The sequence below is a fragment of the Phycodurus eques genome, chromosome 16, assembly GCF_024500275.1.
Source record: "Phycodurus eques isolate BA_2022a chromosome 16, UOR_Pequ_1.1, whole genome shotgun sequence".
Lineage (NCBI taxonomy): Eukaryota > Metazoa > Chordata > Actinopteri > Syngnathiformes > Syngnathidae > Phycodurus > Phycodurus eques.
The window spans coordinates 22,702,965-22,724,974 of NC_084540.1; the positions used below are offsets into that span (position 1 = coordinate 22,702,965).

Sequence of the window (22,010 nt, forward strand, 5' to 3'; positions counted from 1 at the left end):
CGCTCTGTCTCCTGCCATCTGGAAGTACGTGTGACGTCTTTGCGACAAGGTCTGTCGTGTCTATCGAGTCGGGCCCCCGACGTGAACCCTAAACCCAAAAGCGGTTGTGATCGCGGCCCGGCGGAGGCTCCAGCCGAGGCCTTAGCGAAAACACAGCTCCCTGTCAGTCTCAAAAGCACTCCAAACATTCCACCAAAGACGCGCACAGTATATGAGCAAGCTAGACTCCCAATTTCGGGCCCCGGACCCCCTCATTTGCAACGTCGCTCAGCCTCACGGCCCGTTCCGCACAGGCGTCGTCCCGGACAGCCGTGGGAGACCGCGGTCTAGCCAAAGGGGGGCCTCATCTGGAACCTGGCCAGGCGCCGCCGCGCTAGCCGTGCGACCACGTGTCCGGTCATATGACCTGGTATTCCCGCGCCTTCGGGCTCCAAGACAGACGCCGTCCGTCGAACTGGAATGGACAGGGTTGTGATCGCAGCGTTTGCCGGCATCAAGGCCTCACTTTGATGGGCATTCGAGTAGCGGGAAGTCATAAAAAGATAAGATACCGTTAGAGGAGATGACGACTGGCGGGTCGGAACAATGCACTCATTTTGTATTTCCCCGTAAGGAAGACGCTGGATTATGTACAGTGGAATCCTGTAACTATCTGACACTGTACAGTTCAGAATTTGGGAAAATGTTTCTTTGTCTATTTCAATAGTTCCAAAAGAGGGCGTGGTCAACTAGTCAGTCTACCTAATGTCCGCCGCACACCGAGCGATGCGACCAAAATCAACCGAATTGTCGCACTCAGTCATTGCCAACTGCCCAGCCTCTCAAAATAGCCACACTTTCTCTTCTATTCTCCTCCGTTTCTTGTCTTTGTGACCACCGCTTCTTCCTGGACAATTGCACCACGTTTTTGCGGTTCAATAAAAAAGATATTGATATTATATTGAAAATCTAAAAATATGTGCATCCTCAAACCCCGCCACAGGATGGCAGTTCTTCCGTCGCAGCGTGCCGGTAGGCGAGCGGTGTTCGATCGCTTGGTGTTCGGAGAAGAGTCGCCGACTTCAGTCGCGTTCAGCCACGTCGGTCGGCGTGCGGCAGGCCGAACGGTTCCGAGAGTTCAAATGTTGGCTCCGTCTGCCCGCGCTCGCGTGGGTTTTCTCCGGGTACTCCGACTTCCTCCCAGATCCCCAAAGCGTGAATGTTAGGTTAATTGAAGACTCTAAATTGTCTGTATGTGTAAATGCGATGATGAATGAATGAATTTTGACTGGCAACCGGTCCAGGGTGTAGCCAGTCCCCGTCCAAAGTCATCTGGAATTGGCTGCAGCTCGTGCTAAACCCTGAGGAGGGTGCACGCCGTAGAAAATGGATGGACGGGCACTCGTTCAAAATGAGGTGAAGATTTGGGCGGGCGGCGGGGTACGCCGCGGACCGGTCCAAAGACACCCAGGTCTTCAAGTGCAATCTGCCACCTGTGCGGCAAAGCGGCCCGGTGAGCAGACCGAGGTTGGATGCCAGGGGACATCAGTGAGCATCCTCCCCTGCGGCGCGACGACGACCCGCGGCCACCTTCTCGCCGACCGTCGCCAGCCTACATAACGACGCCCCCCCACGACGCCTTTGTTTTTGCCCGCCAGACGACTCAGATGGTCGCCTCGTGTGGCTTCCCCCTCTCCTATTGTTTCCGCGGCTCCTTGCGGCTCGGCGGGCAGAGCGCTCGCAGGCGATGGGAGTCTGGGCTTCGGGAATGACGAGGAAGGAGGAAAAGCGGGGCAGGGAGGGGCGGGGGCTTAGGGGTACTCAGAGTGCATGTGAAGTTTTATGGCTAGCCACATGTGTCTTTGGATCTTTTGCGCTTCCACGTTCTTTCCCAGGGTGAGAGGTTGCTCTCTTCCGCGGCGGGCCGTGAAGAGAAGCAGAACTCGGGGAACATGTGCTTTCTGTTTGCGCATGCCGAGATGACTGCTTGTCTTCACACTGACCCGCATCCATCCATAATCCAAACATCTCGCTGATTATCAAACGACACGGATGCGCTCGCGCTCGCCTCCGGTGAAACCGAACACGACGGAGCCCGGCGTGGATCTCGGCGGGTCGACCGCACGATCCACGTTATCGCAAAAGTCAGCAGGAGAAACTTTTGACATGACGACGATCATTCGCGGATGTGCTTCTTACAGCGATTTGTCATTTTTGCTTGTTTTGTTTTCTAACATCTGAGACGTCCAGAGTTTCAAGTTTCTCCGCAGCCCCTCTATTGGCTGAGAGTGAGTGGGAGGATATTAGCATGATGCCTGCGGGCTCGGTGCATTTGCCACAGTGGAAGCTCGAGAACACTAAACCTGCCTTGACTCTGCGGGAAGGAAAAACACCGCACAACTTTTTTTGGGGAAGGGCCTCATTTATATGCATGTGCGCTCCAAAAAAAAAACACACTATGCTGGGAACGCATTATGCTGATGATGCTTTTTTGCATCTTTGCTTAAGCACACCCGCCGTCCAAAACGTCGACGGATATCCGACGTGATTTACACCCGTTTTTCAAATCCCCAAATCTACGGCACATCCATCCATCCATTTTCCGTACCTTGTCTCGCAGCTGTCATAAATAATCCTACCAACCGGTCGCCGGCCAATCGCAGGGCACCTAGAAACAAACGACCGTTGGCACTCACGTTCACATATATAATATATTTATTTTATCAGAGTGTGTGCTAACTGAATTTCCTGGTCAGTGTGCGTCCCACACGCGCAGGCCGGCAGAAGAAGCAACGGAGCAATATGAAAGTGACAAGCGTTTGCCGGTTTTTCCAAAGCAAGGCAGTGCAAGGTTTTAGAAAAATCGAAGCGAGGGAGGCTGTGATGCAGATGAAAAGGAAAAAAAAAAGTCTGACGTGTAAGGAGTGGGGGGGGGGAGTCGCTTCTGCTCGTCCTCGGCCGGCAGACGGGGCGGTCGGAGTAAACAAACACACGTTTGATGTGTGAAACACTGAGAGGAGTAAACAGAAACATCGGCTCGGTCAGCGGCATGCGAGGGACGCGTCGGGGGGTTTACACACCCAAACATGTTAGTTGTTCCAAACGGAGCAGGATCCTCGCGGCGGACTTTGCTGACCGCAGTTGGGCCTCTCGAGCTGCCGGTGAAGCGCGCTTGGATGGGAATGTGTACCGCAAAGACTTCGCATCCGCTTCAACCCGCCGTCTGTTGCTTCAAATAGACGATTGATAGAACCGTAGTAACCGCTTTGTTATTTGATTTGACTCGTGGTGATGATGGACGACGGGAAAGGGAGAGGGAGCAGTCGGGTGGCCGGGGTGCCACCGGAGGTCATTTTTGGGTGGGACGTACCGGATGTAGTATCAGTAGCCGGAAACCTGCACGCGATATATCATTGAATATTCCGGCAGAAGTTGAACCATCAAATACGCATTCGACGTATCAAAGATGAGATTCTCAGCCTCGTGCTCGGACTGCTCCGAATGCGCATGTCGAGCTCAGCGGCGCGACGGGTAGCAGGGACACACCGCCTTTTATTCGTTAATGGCTCATTAACACAGAAAGTAGAGGAATCCCTCGTTTATTGCGGGGGCCACCACCACCCCCGCAAAGTAAAGTAGCCACCGCCGCATCTTTTTTCCAATGTATACATATTTCAAAGATGTATGAAGCTCTCCAGACTTATTCATCTTGCCTACGCTCTTATTACCTCTGCCTTCCGCCTACGAACACTTTCTAGACGCTTAAGCACCTTTTGAACTCTTGAACATACAGTTCTACTGTTCTATAATGTTCTTTACCGATGGGCGCTGATCTGGGCTTTCGCACTCGTGTCTTCTTTCTTGCTCACCTCCGGTACCCCAACATTGACGTCCTATGCAATTCTTCTTCTCTGTTTTTGGGTGACTTCCTGTGGCAGCTTGACAGCGCCTCTTCAGGCCTGGCGTATAAACTACAGCCTTTCAGCGTCTTCGTGCGGACACGCACGTTTTAACAACGGAGTCTGAATCATTCCCTCACCTGGTCACACTTGAAATCCAGACGCCCAACTATTTGGAGACAAGCCATTAAAAAGTCACGTTTGCATAATATGTCCGATATTGCGCTGAATTGTAATCCCGCAGGCAACATGTTTCTGTTTTTACAATGCGATAGCTCCCGGCCGGCGGAGCGTGATATGATATACCGGCGGAGTTCTCGTTTAATCATGTACGGCCTTCATTGTTGGTTTTTCTTTCTTGTTTAGCCTCGATGGTAAATTCCGACAATGTACGGTGAGCCGTTTTCAGATTGCGTTCTTCCAACATCAAAACGATTCAAAGAGCACAGATCTGTTTTAGCGGCGCGACGATCGCTCCGCATTAGGATGCACAAAGTCAGCGGTTTAAACACCCTCCTTATGTCGGCCACTTACCGAGGCACGGCGGCGTGTTTATCGATCGGCGCGCGTCAGAGGGCCGCCGGTAATTTGGCGGACTTTTGAACGGCCGCGAAAGGAAGCACGCCGGGCGGAAGAATCTTAATGACGTGCCTTTGCCTGTTTTTGCAGCCTTGATGAAGTTCAAATTAGTCTTTGAAAAAGGCAGAATTCAAAAGCGGGAGCATGAAAAGGGGCCAGACTGAAATGTCGGCGCTGCGGCGTTAAAAGGGAGATGGGAGATGAGAGATCCCGGGGTCTGACTTTGGTGCGACTTCAAACGGGCGTGTTTAAAGCGCCGGGCCTTAATGTCGGCCTGATCGCACAACTGTCACGTCTGCGTGACCTCCCGCAGCTGGCCGCGAGGGGGGGGGGGGGGGGGGGGGGGGCGTTGTGTCCATGTGTGTGTTTGTGACATTTGTTTTCTTTGCCTTTGTGCGTGTCAGCACTCTTGTGGGTCTTGATGCGATTGTCTTCGCGGCCTTTAATGTTTGTGTTTTTGATGTCGGCCAACGTCTTTTCCTTCGTGTGTGAAGATCTAAGCCGCCGGGCTGTGGCCCTCGCTCCCCATGCGCACAGGCCTCCCCCTCCCCCCCCCCCCCCCCCTCTCTTTCTTGTTAAGATTCAAACGCTGATAGGCTTTGAACTGCAGCTGGAGACTCTGCAGTCATTTTGCCACTTTAGCCCCACAAAGCCAAAGTTCCCCTTTTAGCGCACCGCCCGCCCGCCGCATTATCGCCGCCGTCGTTGCGCATTAACGACGTGGCACTCGAGTGATTTATTAATCAATTGGAACGTGACAGTAGATCTCCGACAGTGTCGTAATTCCGAAACATTTGTTTCCCATTGGAAAGACGATAGAGCAGCAGTGCGGTACGGTTGTGGTTAGCACATCTGCCTCGCAGTTTCGAGGTTCGATGTTCGAATTTCAAGTTTGCGTGCGCGTTTGTGTGGGTTTTTTTCCTCCACGTATTCCGGCTATATTAACGGACGGATTCACCGACCGCGTGCGAATATTCTCATTCATCCGGGTCATTTCATTCTCAGGGCTTTGACTCGATCGCAACCGGACCGTTCTGTTTGTCTCGGAAGACATTTCGCCTCCCGTCCGAGCGGGCTTCATCAGTTCACGCGTCGCAACTAAACTGATTCAATTCATCGATTCTTATATTACAAAACAAAAGCAAATCCATATTATGGATCGTACAGCGTTTTAACGCAAGCATTCTGATAAAACATCATCATTTTCCGAGTACTCCGTTTTTACAATTGTGTACTTACTGTATTCCAAAAGAACACGTTCAGTCCCATTTCCGCAGTGTCCCCGAACGCACTCGGCGCACTCGTGCGGCTGCCGCCAGCCTGCAGTGGTTTGCTTCTGACGAGCGAAATAGGAAAAGTACGTTCTTTCCCGTGTCGTCTTTCATCGTTATCATGCAAGGAGATAAGTATACAACGCTCTGGCCTGCTCCGTCTGTTGTTTGAAGCGTTTTAATTTGCCAGACCATGAGTGCTAATCTTATGAGCGTGTCCAAACAGGTCCCTCTGCTGCTCACTTTTAATATTACACTTGATTCACTGTATATTGACAGTACACCAACATCGCAGCAGACCCTGCGATGTGTCGTAATCGCGGCGACGGTGCTCGGACAAAATATCGCGCGGATATTAAATCAACTCATTTGTTATGCGGCTCGTTGGTCTCGAAGTGCGATTCTCGCTTCGGGTGCGAGGGGTCAAATCCCGGACGAGGCCTTTAATTTAGGTCGGCGGGAGCACATCTGTAAGGAATATGGCTTTGGAACCGGAGGATCGCAGTTGCAGACACAAAAGGCAACTCCGAGTTGAAGCGATCCCGGTCCCCTTCCTGCCTACTGCCGAGGTGCCCTTGAGCAAGGCAATACCCGCCAATCGTCGATCTTTACTTGCGTACGGACACGCGTGTGATCGGGTTCTCTGTGCCGGTGTGCAGCTGAAAACGTCCTCTTTCGACTATTCTTGTTGAGGTTTGGGGGAGATATGCTCATAATGAACATTTTGGTCCCGATTCTTTGACAAATGAAACGAACAAATGAATTTAGCAAGAAACCTGATGTCGACAACGTTTTCACTTTAGCGGGCCACAAAAAAATGATGCGGCGAGCCCGGTTTGTGTGGCGACATCCTCGTCGGCTTCCTGTCTATTTCCCACGATGCCGTCGGGTTGCGTCTCGAGAAAGAAAGAAAGCAGCCTCCCGCTCTGGGCTGCTGACTGCTGGGAGCCGCTTTTCTTCGCTCACGTTTGTTCTCATGCGTGCGCACGTCCGCGCGCGCACACACAGGCCTTCATGTCTTGTGCACATCAGGGAATCTTCGGGTGGATGCGCGTCCCGCCACGTGCACATCCTTCATTCCTGTTTTCAAAGGTGGGTGAGATGGGCCCAATGTGTTGGTTCCTATCAGCTGATCAAATGAAAAGTATGCAGCGGTCCTCGCTGCGAGGTCGCCCGGGACGCGGCGGGGGGGACGGGGGGGCAGGGAAGGGTGGGGAGATGCTCCTGCCATGCGCACCCCTGTCGCTGCTTTGAGGAGTGGCATCAAAGGTCTGGAAATGGCGTGCGGGCGCACGCGTGTGCGTTTGTATCATTCATTTACTAAATGTTCGCAGCGCTCAATGGAATACACCGTTTGCATTTGGGTCACAAAAGAGTCCATTTTAGTTTATGTATAAAAAATGAGCTCTCCAAAAACACGTGAGTTGGGTCGCTCGTCAGCGAAGGCACCGCTGTAATCATTTCCAAATATGTTTACCATTGTGATTGTGGTTTGCGGTGAGCCCATTGAGGCGCAAGCGAAGGGCAGGTGCGTCCATCCACGCAAATTTCCTTCTTCCGTGCTCCTGCGTTTATCGCCTCCCCATCTGCTGTCCGTGTCGTCGTGATGAAGGTGATCAGGCGTCCTGCGCCCGCCTGATTAAAAATGCTCAAATCCCCCGTCGGGTCTTTGATGCGGGACCCCCGGCCGCAGGAAGCCAGCCGAGGTTAGCGAGCGCTCGCGTGATCCCCGACACCGAGGGACACCCGGCCGAGAGGCCCGACGGTCGCAATCAATCGTGTCCGGCACACGTCACTAAGGTCGTTGACCCGCCCCCGTCCCCCTTAACGACGCACTCCGCTTTAATGAGCAAATGAAGCGACACCAGTGGAACACATATGAACTCCGCTACACACCAGGGAAAGGGGGGACGAGAAAGCATCTCGCCAAGGGCTTGGACCTCGAAGGAAAGATAGTTTACTGAACTCTTTGAAAAGGAACACAAGCGGACCTGTGCTGAATTTCAGCCAATGGGTCAACACCCAAGTGGTGTCTGGCTCCGCTCTTTGTGCGGATCACTTACTCCGCTGCCCTTTACGACTTTTGACCGCGAGACGAAATTGTGCCGCTTGGTGCGTACAAACGGGGATTAGGAGGCCAAGTGGACCGAGCCCGCGGAACCGAAAGGAATCCCCCCCCCCAGTGACGGCGACAACCTTTCTGCTCTGTAATGTTCTCCGGTGGTGAGCCGCTACCGAAATGTCAAGAATGCAGCAAAGGAGGACTCGTTTGACCAGAGGGCATTTGTGTTTACACCAGTTGTTAGTTGCGCGCGGAGTTCGTCAAGAGGTAGCGTGACCGTCTAACGATTGCAAGGTTACGGCTTTCATCCGTTCGTCTTCCTGTGAGTCGATTTCTGCAACGGAGGAGCTACTTGGCGCCTTGCGCGACAGCGTCCGACACGAGTGTCCATGAGGTGTTGTTTTGTCGGGCTCGCAATAGTCTCAAATGTAAGATGAGACCAATTAGTGGTTCCGTTGAGTTCAGGAACAGTATCTGCACCGCAGCTGCTTTTGCTTGCATTGCTGCTAAATTGGAGCATTTAGCGGAGGAGTCGGGATTTATTCGCTTCTTACTTTCACACAGATCTTGCCAAAGCGCAACATTACCAGATGGGAAGTTTGTTTTCGTACAAAGACGCATTTCACACCGCGCGATGAGTTCATCATTCGATATGTGGAAACAGTTGGACAAAAAGGACAGTGACAAACAAAAAATGTCAAATTAGCTTATGATGGACCAGTCGCCAGCAGGGCAAATCAACACAAGCACAATAGGGACAATTTAGAGTCTGCACTAACCTCGCAGGAATATTTTCGGAATGCGGGAGGAAGCTGAAGTACCCGTGGAAAACCCACCCGAGCACTGGGCGAACAGGAAGACCGGACTCGAGGTTTGCGTCCGCGACCTCGGAACGCCGGTGCGACGCTTTCTGGTACGTGCGATACGTGTGGCCGCAAAAAAAAGGGTTTTCTGTTGGCAAATCATTGGCGTTTGTAAGAAGATAAGATCAGGAGCGGACAAACTGTACCGATTCCCTGTTGACCAAAGCTTGACGTATGTCAAAGGACAACTGGATACCAAGAATGAATACCGTATGGATCCCTTTTGTGCTTTTGACAACATTCGACAACGCAGAAGCAAAAGCCCCGAAGTGCCTCGTGGAGCCTTCGACCAAAGCGGCGGAGCAAATTGAATGTTGTCTTCCTCTGTGATCCAAATGCAGATGTCATTTTAATCACAGCTCGCTTACTCTTAAAAGAGCATCTGCATGTCTGAAGCTGCTGTCTGCGCCCCGACAATGAACCCTCGCTCCTTTTTAGATCTTTTCCCCGTTCTTCGTCTGTTCTCCGTCCAAAACCGAGATCAACTGGGCCTGCTCAGCATTTTTATACACACATCACAGGGCATGTTGTTATTTTGATTTGCTTAATTGTAGCGTGCAGTGTGTGTGGGTGCGTCAGGATGGAAGACGTTTTTCCTCTTCATTTATTCCCTTTTTCCTCCTGTAATCTGAAGGCCGGCGTTATTGGCAAAATATAGACAAGCGGAGGTTGTTCAATATGTCGACGTGGGAATTCGAAACCCTATTTTGTGGGCGTATGGCGGTTCACACCGTGTGCGAAGGAGCCTCGACGCTTCTCTGACAGCAAAGCGGCGACAGGCATGGAGATGATACTGCGTGCGTGTGAGGGTTGAAAGAGCGCAGAGGATTAAGACGGGGGTTGTTTTGAAGTTTGTTTGACATTATGTTAACAAAGCTTGCCTCATCTCCAGATGGGAGGCTGGCAAAGAGCGTGCGTCTCTGCGTGCGCGCGTCTTATACAATTGGAACGTTAACTGGCACACGGTTGTAGAAATCCATTTTTACAATAACACTTAACTGAACGTATAATTTCACGTGCGGAAAAGTGCCGCACGCCGAGAAAAGCAACGACAGCCCGTCAAATGTCCACACGCTCGCCTTTATTTCTCGCGCTTTAGCTGGCTAATACCGTGACAATCGTGCCATCGTGCTGTTTGTGGTTCAATGGCAAATAATAATATCAATAAAAGCATATGCGCTGCCTCCGAACGTCCTTTCCCGAGGGCTCGCAGCCAGTTCGCTTTGTGTGCGAAGGTCAATCGCCTGATGCGCGCCCACCGTGTTTTGCCAGCCGCGTTCGGTGTGCGCCGGGCTTAACAATCTTGTGCGATAAGGTTCTCGGGTCGTAGAGGTGAAAAATCGTCATAAATACAACCTTGGGCTGATTTCTTATTTTAACGACGTGGCCGTAATTGTCTGATTCAAAGCATTGTCCCACCTCGACGAAGGAATGCCGGAATGCTAGCCGGTCGGTAGACGCGACGACGCGACGCGTGTCGTCGAAACGTATCGCTCGCAACCTATTGAGGGATCCGCGTGAGGCAACGATTAAGGTTTAGCTTTGTCGGCTCGGTCGCTCTGTCGTCGCTAGGGTTACGCAACAACTACATCGACTGTTTCCCGGGAAACACGTAGAAGCGTAATGAACTTTGAACGCTTCAGTTGTGCGACTGTAAACATAAAGCTGACGTGACCAGTCCAAAAGGATTTTCTCCCAGGAGCTTTGTGTCTTGTCAAAAAGCATTTTGGCAAACTTCAGTCTCATCACGTTTGAGTTATTTCTGCGACCGTTGTTTTTTTCTCCCCTCTTCCTTTCTTTAACAAAAGGGTACCAACGATTTTGCCTGTGGCGTGTGTACAAAGACAATTCTGTAGCTCCCGTGAAACATGGCGGAGGCTCCGTTACGTTCAGGGGCTGCTTGACTTCATCCGCCACTGGTGGGTGTCTTGTTTTATAATAAGAAGAATAATACATGTCTTTAAAAAAAAATATATATAATATATAATATAGAAATATAAAAAAAATATTAAAATATATTAAAAAAAACAGATTTACCCTTTAAAAGCACTTTGGAATAATACGGGGGTTTCAGTTGGGATTTGAAGGTAGAGAGATGTGAACAGTCACATCGGGGTTTTTGGGAGCAGAGATGGCGAAGGCCCCGGAAACCCCCCCAAGGGCCGACCGACGCTCCGCCCGGACAGGAGGCTGTTGTCGGAGGAGGGGGTGCGGCGGCGGAGGAGCTCGTCGGAAAACGTTTTGCAATCTTTATCTTTCAGACTCCGCTCTCAACTTCTCAAAAATGTATTTACAGGCTGACTCTTGTGAAAACGTACCTGCACCGATGCCCATAAAGCATATGTGGCTCGTAAAGCCTTTGACTCGACGGGGGGGCTCGTGTGATCTTTCTTGCCGTCGTCTGGCATCTTGGAGCCAAGCAACTACGTCCGAGTGAGAGAAGGCGCTTCATTTCGTCAGGCCGTAGCCTTGTCTAATAGAGAAAAGACCCTTGCTGCCGCCGTGTGCCATCGATTGGATATCACAAAACTTTTTGGGTGGGCATCAATGACGCCACGAGTTTTGCGACTTGCGTCAGGGCTTAGTCGCGCTCCCCCTCAGGTAAGGAAATTGACGCAGGAAGTGGCTCATTCGCATAGGACAGGACTGCCCCCTCAAAACGGGCTAATTCAATCAAAGCTCAAAATTAAGGGCAAAATGTGTTTGATTTTCATGACGATTTTTGAAGTCTCGTTTTATGTACGTGCAATTTTCGTTTAAATGATGACTATTTGACAACATTCTTCTGTGCGCTGTGTCAAATTGCCAAGAAAGGTTCACTTGACAAGGACTTTCCTCCTTCTTGGTGGGACAAGGAACTGTATTTGGCAAACGTCCAAGTATATTCATGAGGAAAACAGTAAAAGTAACGGATGCTTTTGGTTACGTACTGTACCACCTGAGAGGTTTTATTGTGTGTAGCTTCAATCTAAATTCAGTGGAGGCCTGCTGAGGAGCAGAGTTACTTTCCACTTTTTTTCCAGAATCCCCGTGCGGAACAACACCTGAGCGCTTTTTTTCTCCTGCTGTCATGCTCTGCTTTTATTTGGATATTCTTAGCTTCCTCAGCCTTGAGCGCTTGGCACTAAGCTTCTGTGTGTGTGTGTGTGTGTGTGTGTGTGTGTGTGTGTGTGTGGCTTCACCACCACTACCATCACCATCATCATCATCATCGTAGTCGTCTTCATCCTCGGTGCTCCAAAATATACCGTTGCGCTCGCTCGACGGGAGGCCACGCCGAGCGGCCTTTGCGCGTGCGTGTGTGCGCGTGAGCCGGCAGGTGCGTGCTGGATCGAACGTGATTACTTCCCGATCGGTTTGGCGCGAAACAGCCTGTTACCTGTTAATGCTGCGAAAGGGAAACGAACGGGGAATGTCGTTTTCCCTGCAGCTATTTGGTAGGCTTGGATGACCACACACACGCACGCAAGCACGCACGCACGCACACAAGCACTAAAGTCTTTGTCGTGAATCTACCTCTTGTCTCATTTTTGCGCATTCCTGGTGGCGGAAACGTGAGACCCACACGTGCTGGAGGGTTTGGCCGCAAATAAAAATCAACACATTCTTAAGCCTACAAGGAAGTTGGCGTCCTGTCGTAAGAGGCTAAGCGGAAGTGCATGTACGAGAGAACGAAAGCCACGGCAACTGATAGCGAGCGAGGCCCGCGGCTGGGAAGAGAAGAGGACGGGTTGCGGGTTACCAGCAAAGGCGGGGACAGCGAGAGGCTAACACCATTCAAATCACATTTGAAAGTACTTCTCGAAAGAATGACTTGCTAGAGAGTAAGCAGGCACGCACGGACAAAAACCTCCTCGAGTACCGGTGAGTCACTGTTAATTCATTATTTGTTCACTAGGAAAAATAGAAAATAGGAATATACAACGTCAGACAATATCACTTGAACTCCAACAATTGCGAATCTATTGTAGGCATGCGATGTGGGCATTGTGAGGGTGACGCGGAGACGGCGCGTGACACTGCTGCTCTTTTTGGTAGCTCGGATGTGAGGCCGGGGGCGTCGCGCCTCTTCTGACTGCCACTCGCACACGGTCGTTTCTACGTGGGAAAATGCTGTTTTCGGGCGCCACCGTGCGACTTCCTGGCTCCGTTTGATCGGTGAAAACGTCGCTACTGGCGACGTTCCGTCGGTGGAGCCCAACAATACAATTGGATCACGCGAACGGTAACGCGTACAAATAAAAGTAGCGAGCGGAATGTAGCTAACTTTGAAGGAGTCCAAGTAGTGTTTCTTCTTAACAAAAATAAGAAGCATCATTTTCTTAAACCGACTCTCGTACTAACAAGTACAATTGATCCCAAAGGTTCATTGTAACCAAATGTAGCTTATTACTGCACAGTCAGTCGCCTGCCAATCAAGTCAACATTTTGTCCATCTGTCAATCAAGAAGTGCCGAATTATCCGGACGCGTCGGCTGTCGCGCTGCGAAATGCTGCGGAATGCCGCGCCCCCTCGCCTCATCCTTCCGGAGCTTCGGCAGCGCACTTTTCAACACGCCTCGGTTCTCGTCTGCGGGACTGTAAACATATCCTCTTCGTCCTTCCCCCTCCCCACAACCGGCGTATGCAACCTACTTATACTTTTGGATCCTGCAGGATTTGAAACAAAGCAACAATGGCTTACTTTTTTTAAGGGAGGAAGTTGTGTACTTGCACCTGAGGATAATCCCCCATGGATTGAAATGCTACTTGTCATTTTCTTTGTTGTCGTCTTTGGATATAGCCAAGTTTTTGGAAAACAAAAAAAAAACAACAACAACTTAAGTTCTCAGTTGGTTTTTTTTTTGTTTTGTTGCTTTTTTATTTACTTTTGAATGTTCCAAGTGCATACGTGGTGTGCAGCGCCCACTTTTGTGCAGCCTTTTTCTAAACTCGAGGTCCCGGGCTCAGTTTGTCAGAGTGAAATATTCTATAATAATTCTTTTTTTTGTCCGCCGAGGTGGAAAATTGTCTTTGGCCCACCAACGAAGAAGACAGACAGAACTAAAATACAGTACTGTAGAATATTGTTGATTGTCAAGAAGGCACACACGGAAGGAAGGCCTTCAAGTTCACGTTTGCAAATGTCGCTTTTCTATACGTCAGTCTTATGGCACTTTTCATTTTGCTAAATCACATGTGCCTCACAGTTGTGAGGCTGCGGGTTTAAATCCAGCCCGGCCTGTGTGGAGTTTGCATGTTCTCCCCGCGCCTTTCCTCGCGCGCATCCCAAAAACATGCGCGCGAGGCCGATTGAGGACTCTAAATTGCTCGAAGGTGTGAATGGGAGTGCCGATGGTTGTCTGTTCCAATGTGCCCTGCGATTGGCCGGCGACCGGTTCCGGTTGTACCCGCCTCTACGCCCGCACTTAGCTGGGATGGGCGCCAGCACGCCCGCGACCCCCGTGAGCATATAAGCGGTAAGGAAAATGAATGAATGAATAGTATGTCCGGGCTTGTGTGGATTTTTGGTCCGTTTATGAAGTCGGCAATGTTGGACACGTGCATCCATTACAGGTGCAAACTGGAGATTCGAACCCGGATCTCATGACTGTGAGGCAGATGTGCCAATAACGCGACACTCCCCCCAAATGTTCTGTTTCGGCGATTCCACGCAGTTAGTTCCATTATGTTCGTTAAACAGAATGCTGTGTCGATAGTTTCTACAGTACTGTAGTAAACAGCAAAACAACAAGTTATGGTTCTGCTTTATTCCTCGCAAGAAAGAGGAGAGCTCAAGCAGACAAAATGCACGGAATGCGGCTGCTGGCTCGCTTCGCCTAAACATGGAGCTACCTCGTGATCACATACGCTATTGTTTACAGTTCCGAAAGGAGCCAAATGCTGCAGCGGTCTATTTTCTGAGCCCGGGCCAGCCCTTTCGGATTCATTTCCATAACACGCAGCGTTCGACGAGGTTTTCACTGACGTGAACAGAAGACGAATCGTTGTGAAGCCCTTTGAGACTCTTTTGTGATTAAGAGCTATAGAAATAAAGTCGACCAAAGTGCGACCCAAGATTCAAAGGGTAAGAGAGATCCAAAAAGTCTCAGGCCTTTTCGTGAAGTCACGTCTCCCAACTTTGATGCCACCTTTCCTTAACCTTTGACGGAATACGTCTCGGGGTCAAGGAGAGACGAAACGGCGCTGCCTTTGGACATCGGGCCGGCCGGCGCTGTCGAAAATGATACCGACTCCGCGAGAGTCCGAAGAGGTCCGCTGTTTCATAAACAGGTCAGGTTTGGTGCACTGGTAGACACTCAACAGAATCCAAAAAGAGAAGGTCAATCATGAAACGGGGTCAACGCTTGCTATGAGTCAGTTGCAAGAATAAGGAATGCTTGAAAGTCACGACAAGTTACAAGGAACGGATGATGAGTCACGAGACGGAATGAGACACAAAGTTAAATACGAGCTAATCGGGGCTAACGAGGTGGACGCACGACGCCCACCGACCGGACCGTTTCAACAATTGTGTCCAACGATCACGGTGAGACTCCGACTGAAATGCAAAGAGCTGGCGTGGCTACGCAATGTCCAGAAACATCGTTTTCTTTCATTTTGGATGATAGAGTGACCCGCGGCAGTCCCCGTGGCGCTCGTGTTTGCGCGTCCTCACTATCTTATCTTGGCCATTCCAAGGTAGCGACCTCTCACCTGCACATTCTGACTCAAGGTGTTCTGTATCCTCGGCCGAGTACGGCCGCTATGCACAAACACGCACAGGTGCGGCCGACAACGGAGGCTTTTGTGCCGGCTTGGCGCGCCGCCTGACCGGCCGCGCTCGTATCGAGGAGCGCCATCTGGACCGGCCGAAACCCCCGGTTTACGCTTAGTTTGCGCGGGTATCGTTTTTGCCGATGAGCCCGAATGCGACGTTATCCCAGAGAGGATAAATACTCAAGCGGCTTCGGAGCATCTCTGTGTGGACACTCTATGTGCTAAATATGCAATGACGTCGGAACACTCGCCGACATGAACGCACCCCTAACCGTGTCATCGTCACCCCTAACATACTAACCGTAACCGCGTGAGCCGAATCTCCTAAACCTAACGCCACAAACCTCATCCCATAAATCTAACCATACCACCCTGATTCCATAATCCCTTAACCCGAACCATCCCCAACCTTCATTCCGTAATCCTAACCCTCACTTCTAACACCCTTCCCCAAATCCCCTAACCTAACCCAAATACCCCAATCCTAACCCTCTCGCCGAACACATTAATCCATCCTAACTAGAATGCCCTAATTGTTAGCAGCAAACGCTAACATCCCAACCTTGACCCTTTCCACTAAAACTCTCTAATCCCTGACACCCAAACACCCGAACCCTTACCCACTAAACCTTTAAACCTAACCGTAGAAAGAAACGGGCTTCTGTTTATGCTACAGAAGACAATGATTTGAGTCTTTGGCAGTGAAATCCTTTTTCACCCCAATGTTGACTAAAATGGACGCTAACCTTCGCCAGATGCTCCTCGATCCAGAACGGAGCGCAACGAGAACGCCCAACCGCATTGCGATTCGACGGACGCAGCCGGAACGCATCCATTATTTTCTTCCGGTCGTCAATGATCGTGTAGAGGGACTCGCCGGACCTCCGTGCAGGCAGTGTGTGTTTGCTTGGCACGCCGTGAAAATGGACGGTTGGATAAATGACTCCGAGTCAACATTTGTTTCTCGTTGTTCATACTAACGTTGTCAAAGGGGTTTTGTTTGGAGTTTGCATGTGGATCTCCCCCACTTTCCAGTTGTGACAGCCACAGCGCTACATCCGGGCTTGGCTGGCGTTTGTACGTTCTCATTTTGAGCGTTTTTTGTGGGGACAGCGATATTTCCTGAAACAACTGAGTCTTGACATGATAGCTTTACGGAAGAAGGGAGGGGAAAACATTCATCCAAAGACTGTCAAAACGTTTCACATCACGTGCAGATGTCATTATGCTTACGCATGTTCCTTTGACGAAGAGCAAGAAGAAAAGTCAAAGTCGGCAGTAAATGGCATCATAGTCATTACGCCGCGGAGCCCGGACCACAGCTAAGCCGTGCGTTCGACGCTTCCCAGGGCCTCAGACGTGACACGCCTCCCCGCGGCCATGACATCACCGCCCAAATGACACGCTTGTTTGGAGGCGCCCTCGATCGTCCGAGGGGACGAAAGGGAACCGACGCCATCGGATGCGTTTCGAAAGGGCAAACCTCAGGCAGCGTGACGACGGCGGTCGAACAGCAGCCGATGACATCCCAGAGGGCACGGAGCGTTTGGCCAAAGGACGCCCGGCAAACGACAAACTAAAAGCAGAAGGAAGTGGGAAGTCTGAGGTATCCCCCAAAAATAAGACTGCGAGGGCATATTTTGTTACCGTGGAACATGCGCTGGTGGAGTTCATCATAGATGTGTTTTTCAAATGGCACTTTGAAAAAACTCCCTTCCAATGATGTCCTCCAGTGGGGAAATGTTTGCTTTCCGTCATGCTGCCTTGAAGTGCAAACATGTTAGGAGGCTTGTGTCTGCAGCTCTTCTTCCCGATTCTCATGATCTCATTGGAGCCTCCGTGTGTTAGACATTACATTTATACAGACAAACGCTTCAGGACACCTGCACATGACACCTACAGGAAGTGAAAATGGGTGAAAATATGCACTTGTAGTCCCCAAGCACGCACTTTTCTGGGAAGTCTTCCTTCAAGATATGGAAGCGAAGAGGTTTCATTGGGTTAGGTCACTGGCCAGTCCGGTTCTTCTGGTTCATCCAAGCGTACCTTAATGGATTTTACTTGGGACATGCGGGAACTGAAAAGCAAAGTCTTGGTAGGATACGTGGTTACGACGAGCGCATGTGCCTCACAGTTCTGAGGTCCAATGTTTGAATCTCAACTCGGGCCTTCCCGTGCGGAGTTGCGTGGGCTCCCTGCGCTTGCGGATTTAGTTTACTGCTAGCGATCAAAAAGAGAATCAACCTTTCTCCTTTTCAGACCAGGGGAGTTCAGAGACCAAGTTGGCACCACTGGTCTCAAAAATCCAAAGAATCCCAAACAAACATCGCCAGTCCTCCATTGCCCCCCCCTCCTCTCGGGCTTCCCTCCTGTGGTCACATGCCCCCTCGACTTCTCCTGTTTGTCTCCAGGCAACCGAGATGTGGACGGTCAGACGCGGAGATAGTCTGCCGCTCTCGGTGCTATGCCAGGAATGCAAGGTGCCTGCTGTGCGGCCGTCTCCGCCTAGGGAACTTTCCCAGGGGACCTGAGAGGCTTTTGTAGGGATCACGAAGCCCCTTTCCACTGGAGGAACTGCAGGGGATGCGTGCCAGGTGGCGTGGATATTTTCAGGGGTGGTGCTTGATCTTTCGTTCCACCACGATGCCGAACCGTGACATGGATCTGTGGCTCTCAAACTGCGTTACTTACGTTATGTACCACCGACACAGTACTAATCCTAAGAAGTATACTGAACATTATTGAAAGCCGCCGTTCTGTTACGCACAGCTCAGCTCGTGTGTGCGTGCGTGCGCACGAGAGCACGTGCGCGGCTGCCCATCTGCTCGGTGAAAGCCTGCGGCCCCTTCCGGCCGAACGACTGATGTGATTTAGTGGCGCGGGTCGCAGGTCAAGAGCCCCCGGTCTCCATCTGCGTCTTAAAAAAAAAAAAAAAAAAAAAAAAAAAAAACCATCAGGAAGGGTTTAGCCTGAAGTCAATGGTCCTGGTGACACGTCTGCCACCACACGCGCACACATGCAAATACACAGCTAAATAGGATTACTCCAATACATAGGTTGGACTCGACCCCTGAATCGTTTCTGATCGCGTAGAATTAAAAGTTAGTCAAAGAGAGGAGTGCTATTTGGATCATAACAAACTTTCAAACTTGTGTTAATGTTTATGATTTGCACTTCAAACATTTCCCGCCTATGAGGAATTCCAGATGTAAAGCTTTGGAGGTTTTCCACTCTCTTCGTCTTCCTCTTCCAGGCGCAGTCGGAGGAGCTTTCTGTTCAACCGTCTTCTCGAATCCAGGAAATGTCAGGAGAAGGTGCCACATCACAGACAAAAACCAATTTCCGGACTTTCAAGACAATAACTTTCATCACGGGACGTCGCAACTTTTATCTTCAAACGACGCTTATCCACCTCTTATCTCCCCCGCACTGCCAGTCCAACTAGTTCCATGTAATCTTACGTTTCTTTTTGTCAGCATATATAAACAAAGCCTTGGCAAATACGCACTGGCCCGCTTTTTCCGAGGACTCGATGAAGTCCGCTGGCCGTCTTCAGAGCGAGCTTGTTGTTAGCGCTTTGAGAGAGGCCTATCGTAAAAATCCGGGGGAAATTACGCTGAGCCCGGCAGCCGCGCGGCACACATTCAAATGGAAGCTTTTGCATCAATGCGAGGCTTTGAAGAGCTTTTAATGAGCAGATAGCCCCAGTTCATCGTTTGAGGAGGCGCCATCTCGGAACGAGAACGGGGCGAACGGAGAGACGAGGCGAGCGAGACTTTCTAATCCCGAATGATACACAGGAGTAATACGGCAATCCATGAATGAATTCGTCAATCAGTCAAACGTTAGCCTCGCGTCAGTTTCCCCTGAATCCTAACTCCGGCAGCACGGCGAGTTAGCGGTTCGCACGTCTGCCGAGGTTCCGGGTTCGAGTCTCACCTCCGGCCCTCCCGCGTGGACTTTGTGTCATGTGTCCCTCGAGTCGTGAACTACTAGGTTTGGAACTGACATGTCCGGTTGTTACCGGCTTAGCTAACACTTAGAAACAGTTGGAAACGCGTCGATAGCGAGTACAGTGAACCTCCGTTTGTTACGTTCCAGAGCACCCGCAATAGGGGAAAATACGTGATATAGAGACCGTGCTGAATAAATCAACTTTTAGTTTTACGGCTAAAGACCAAAATAATTTCATTGACAGTCTTTTCGATAGCTGACGAGGAGCCAGTGTAGAGACTCGTGTTCCGGTCAGAACGCGAGCTGCAGCTGTTTAATGCTCTTTTGGGGGAGTCCAGTCAGAAGACCCTTACAATAGTCAAGTCTACTGGAGATAAAAGCATGCGTTAGCGTCTCCTGGTCTGCTTGGAACATGCAACCCTTGTTCTTCAACTGGGAGAAGGCTGTTTTAGTGATTGATTTGCTTTGACTGCTGAAAGTCAAATTGGAATCTGTCAGCGCGCCAAGGTTTTGGACTTGGTCTCTGTGGTTTTTAAAGAGAGTGAAAGACTGCAGCTCTCCCAGACAGCGCAACTGTCTCTGAACCTGTTGTGAATGTTCTGCTTTTGTCTGTTCGAAACTTTTCACTGGTTTTGTCATTTTGCTTGGCCAGATCGCTCTTGTCTATTTGGCATTGTCATGCCAATGATCCTCGTGGTTAAATAAAGGGTTTGAATTGAATTGAACAAATTCTGAAGTCATGAAACCCCTAGTACTGAAATCAATTGAGGCGAGGCAAGCCAAATGTGTTTGTATAGCACAATTCAACAAAGTGACTCAAAGTTCTTTACAGAGACATTCAAACAGAAGAACAAGTGAAGACAGTTCAAAGGTGCAATATACAAAAATCATTCAAAACCAGTCAGTTAGACATTCAAACAAACAAACAAAAGTTAACATTTTTAGGATTGGAGCTTAAAACCCCCCCCCCCCCCCCCCACAGTAATACACTTTACAGACACAGCGAGCCAAGAGGATACCAGGCAGCGGACAAAGGGGCATTAGTGTTTCAGCATTGTGCAGCCATCTGTCTCAGAACAGTGGGTTGTTTTGGAGGGTTCGCCCGTCAAGGCTTTGACCGGGATCCAAGGTTAGCCGGGACTCTCTTACAAGCGAACCCGCAGGAGGACGGCCCTCCCGCTGCCGCCGCGCATTGATCGACGTCACATCTGAAAGAGCGGCACATGTGATGAAGGCGGCGTGGACTAACAAAGATGGTGCACGAGAGGAAACGGAGTCAAAGGGAATGGAGTCGATGGCGGATGGAGTCAAGAAAAAGGGGGATGGAGTCAAATAAAGAGGGTGGGGGGGTTGAGGGGATCAGTGAGAGACTGCAGACTGACGCAAAGGATAAACAAACATCAGGAGGGCGCCGGAGACCAAAGTGTTGTTCCTCCATCTCGGCAAAGCGGCGGGCGAGAGTCTAGAGGGGCTTTGAACTTGGCCCCCCATTAGAGGCCCGACGACGGTTTGAAGAGAGCGGCTGAGACGAGCCGGAGCGTTTTCCATGTTAATTTGTTTTTGTTGCGAGTGCGCGGGGGCCTTATTTTTTTCCTCGTCCTTTGAATCTTTCCTCGTCACGGCCAGTCGAACGCAGCGGGATCAAAATTCCTCCTTTAGCTCGGCTTTTTTCTTTTTTTTTTTTTTTTTCTTCGCCTTTCATCTCACTCGCTCACCTTTTGTCTCAGGGAGGTGAGGAGGACGCTGCCGTAGAAGTTTTGGAAATGCTCTTCATTGTTTTAATTTGTATCACTTGTAACGGCAAGACGGGTCTCATTAAAAGTTGAACGTTTTGTGGACTTGTGCAAAATGAGCTGAGATGCTGTAATACGGACGCCAGGCCACTAGGCGGCAATGTCACTCGATAAAGAAGAACAAGGAGCATGTCGTAGGTCCTTTTGATGCAGTGAACCCAAAGCATCAGCAAATGCGCTGCGGCACATTGTCCCATTTCACTGAATTTGTCCGAAAATGACGTATTTACTCATACTAGAAATGTCCGTCTGTCTATGCCAGTAAGAGACAGAACAACAAACTCGTTCCCTGCTGGGGACCGTCAACTGATGAATATATTCGTCAAGTCCGTTTTGAGCCAGCTGGCGCGGAAGAGGGTCTCGCCGGGCTCGTCTGGGAGATTCAGATTTGCTGAGGTGACGAACAGATCCCTGTCGATGGCTCGCGTCGCATTGCTCTGGATTTGAGATCGGCACAGCTTTTGAGTCGAAGATGAATCCATCTCGGCTCGTCACCGTGAATAGGAGGGAAAGGAACGTCGACACGCCGGAAGCTGAACAAGTTTAGGCACCTCGCACACCGGCAGAGGGGGTATCGGTAAGTGAGCGTCGCGATCGTGAAAAAAGTTGTCGGAGGGATCGGCGAACGCACGGACCAACGGAAAGCCGCTGTCGGCATCGCGTCTAGTGCGTTTCACAGCTGGAGCTCCGTAAATAAATGATTTTGCCATCCTGAGCCTTTTCTCAGTCGCGACATAAACGAAACGCTCTTCCACTTAAGCGTTCTAGCCCACTTTTTTGTGACGTTTTTGTGCGGCGGGTTGCCGTGAGATTTTCTTCTCGAGGCTTCGCTCAGTAAAGGTCATCTTGTG

The 22,010-nt window shown here is 50.5% G+C and overlaps 1 protein-coding gene across 7 annotated transcripts in view; it reads left to right on the plus strand.

Moving 5' to 3' along the window:
- Nucleotides 1–22,010, plus strand: part of LOC133414377 (axin-2-like) — a 62,558-nt gene that overhangs the window by 19,902 nt on the left and 20,646 nt on the right. For 3 of the 7 annotated variants that reach the window (XM_061699674.1, XM_061699675.1, XM_061699676.1), the window contains exon 1: nt 21,106–21,736. The exons of 3 other annotated variants lie outside the window; for them this stretch is intronic. The gene's annotated coding sequence lies outside the window, so the exon portion shown is untranslated. Of the gene's footprint in view, nt 1–18,665; nt 18,923–21,105; nt 21,737–22,010 lie in introns of those variants that run through there. One more of the 7 variants, XR_009770008.1, reaches the window with a different exon arrangement.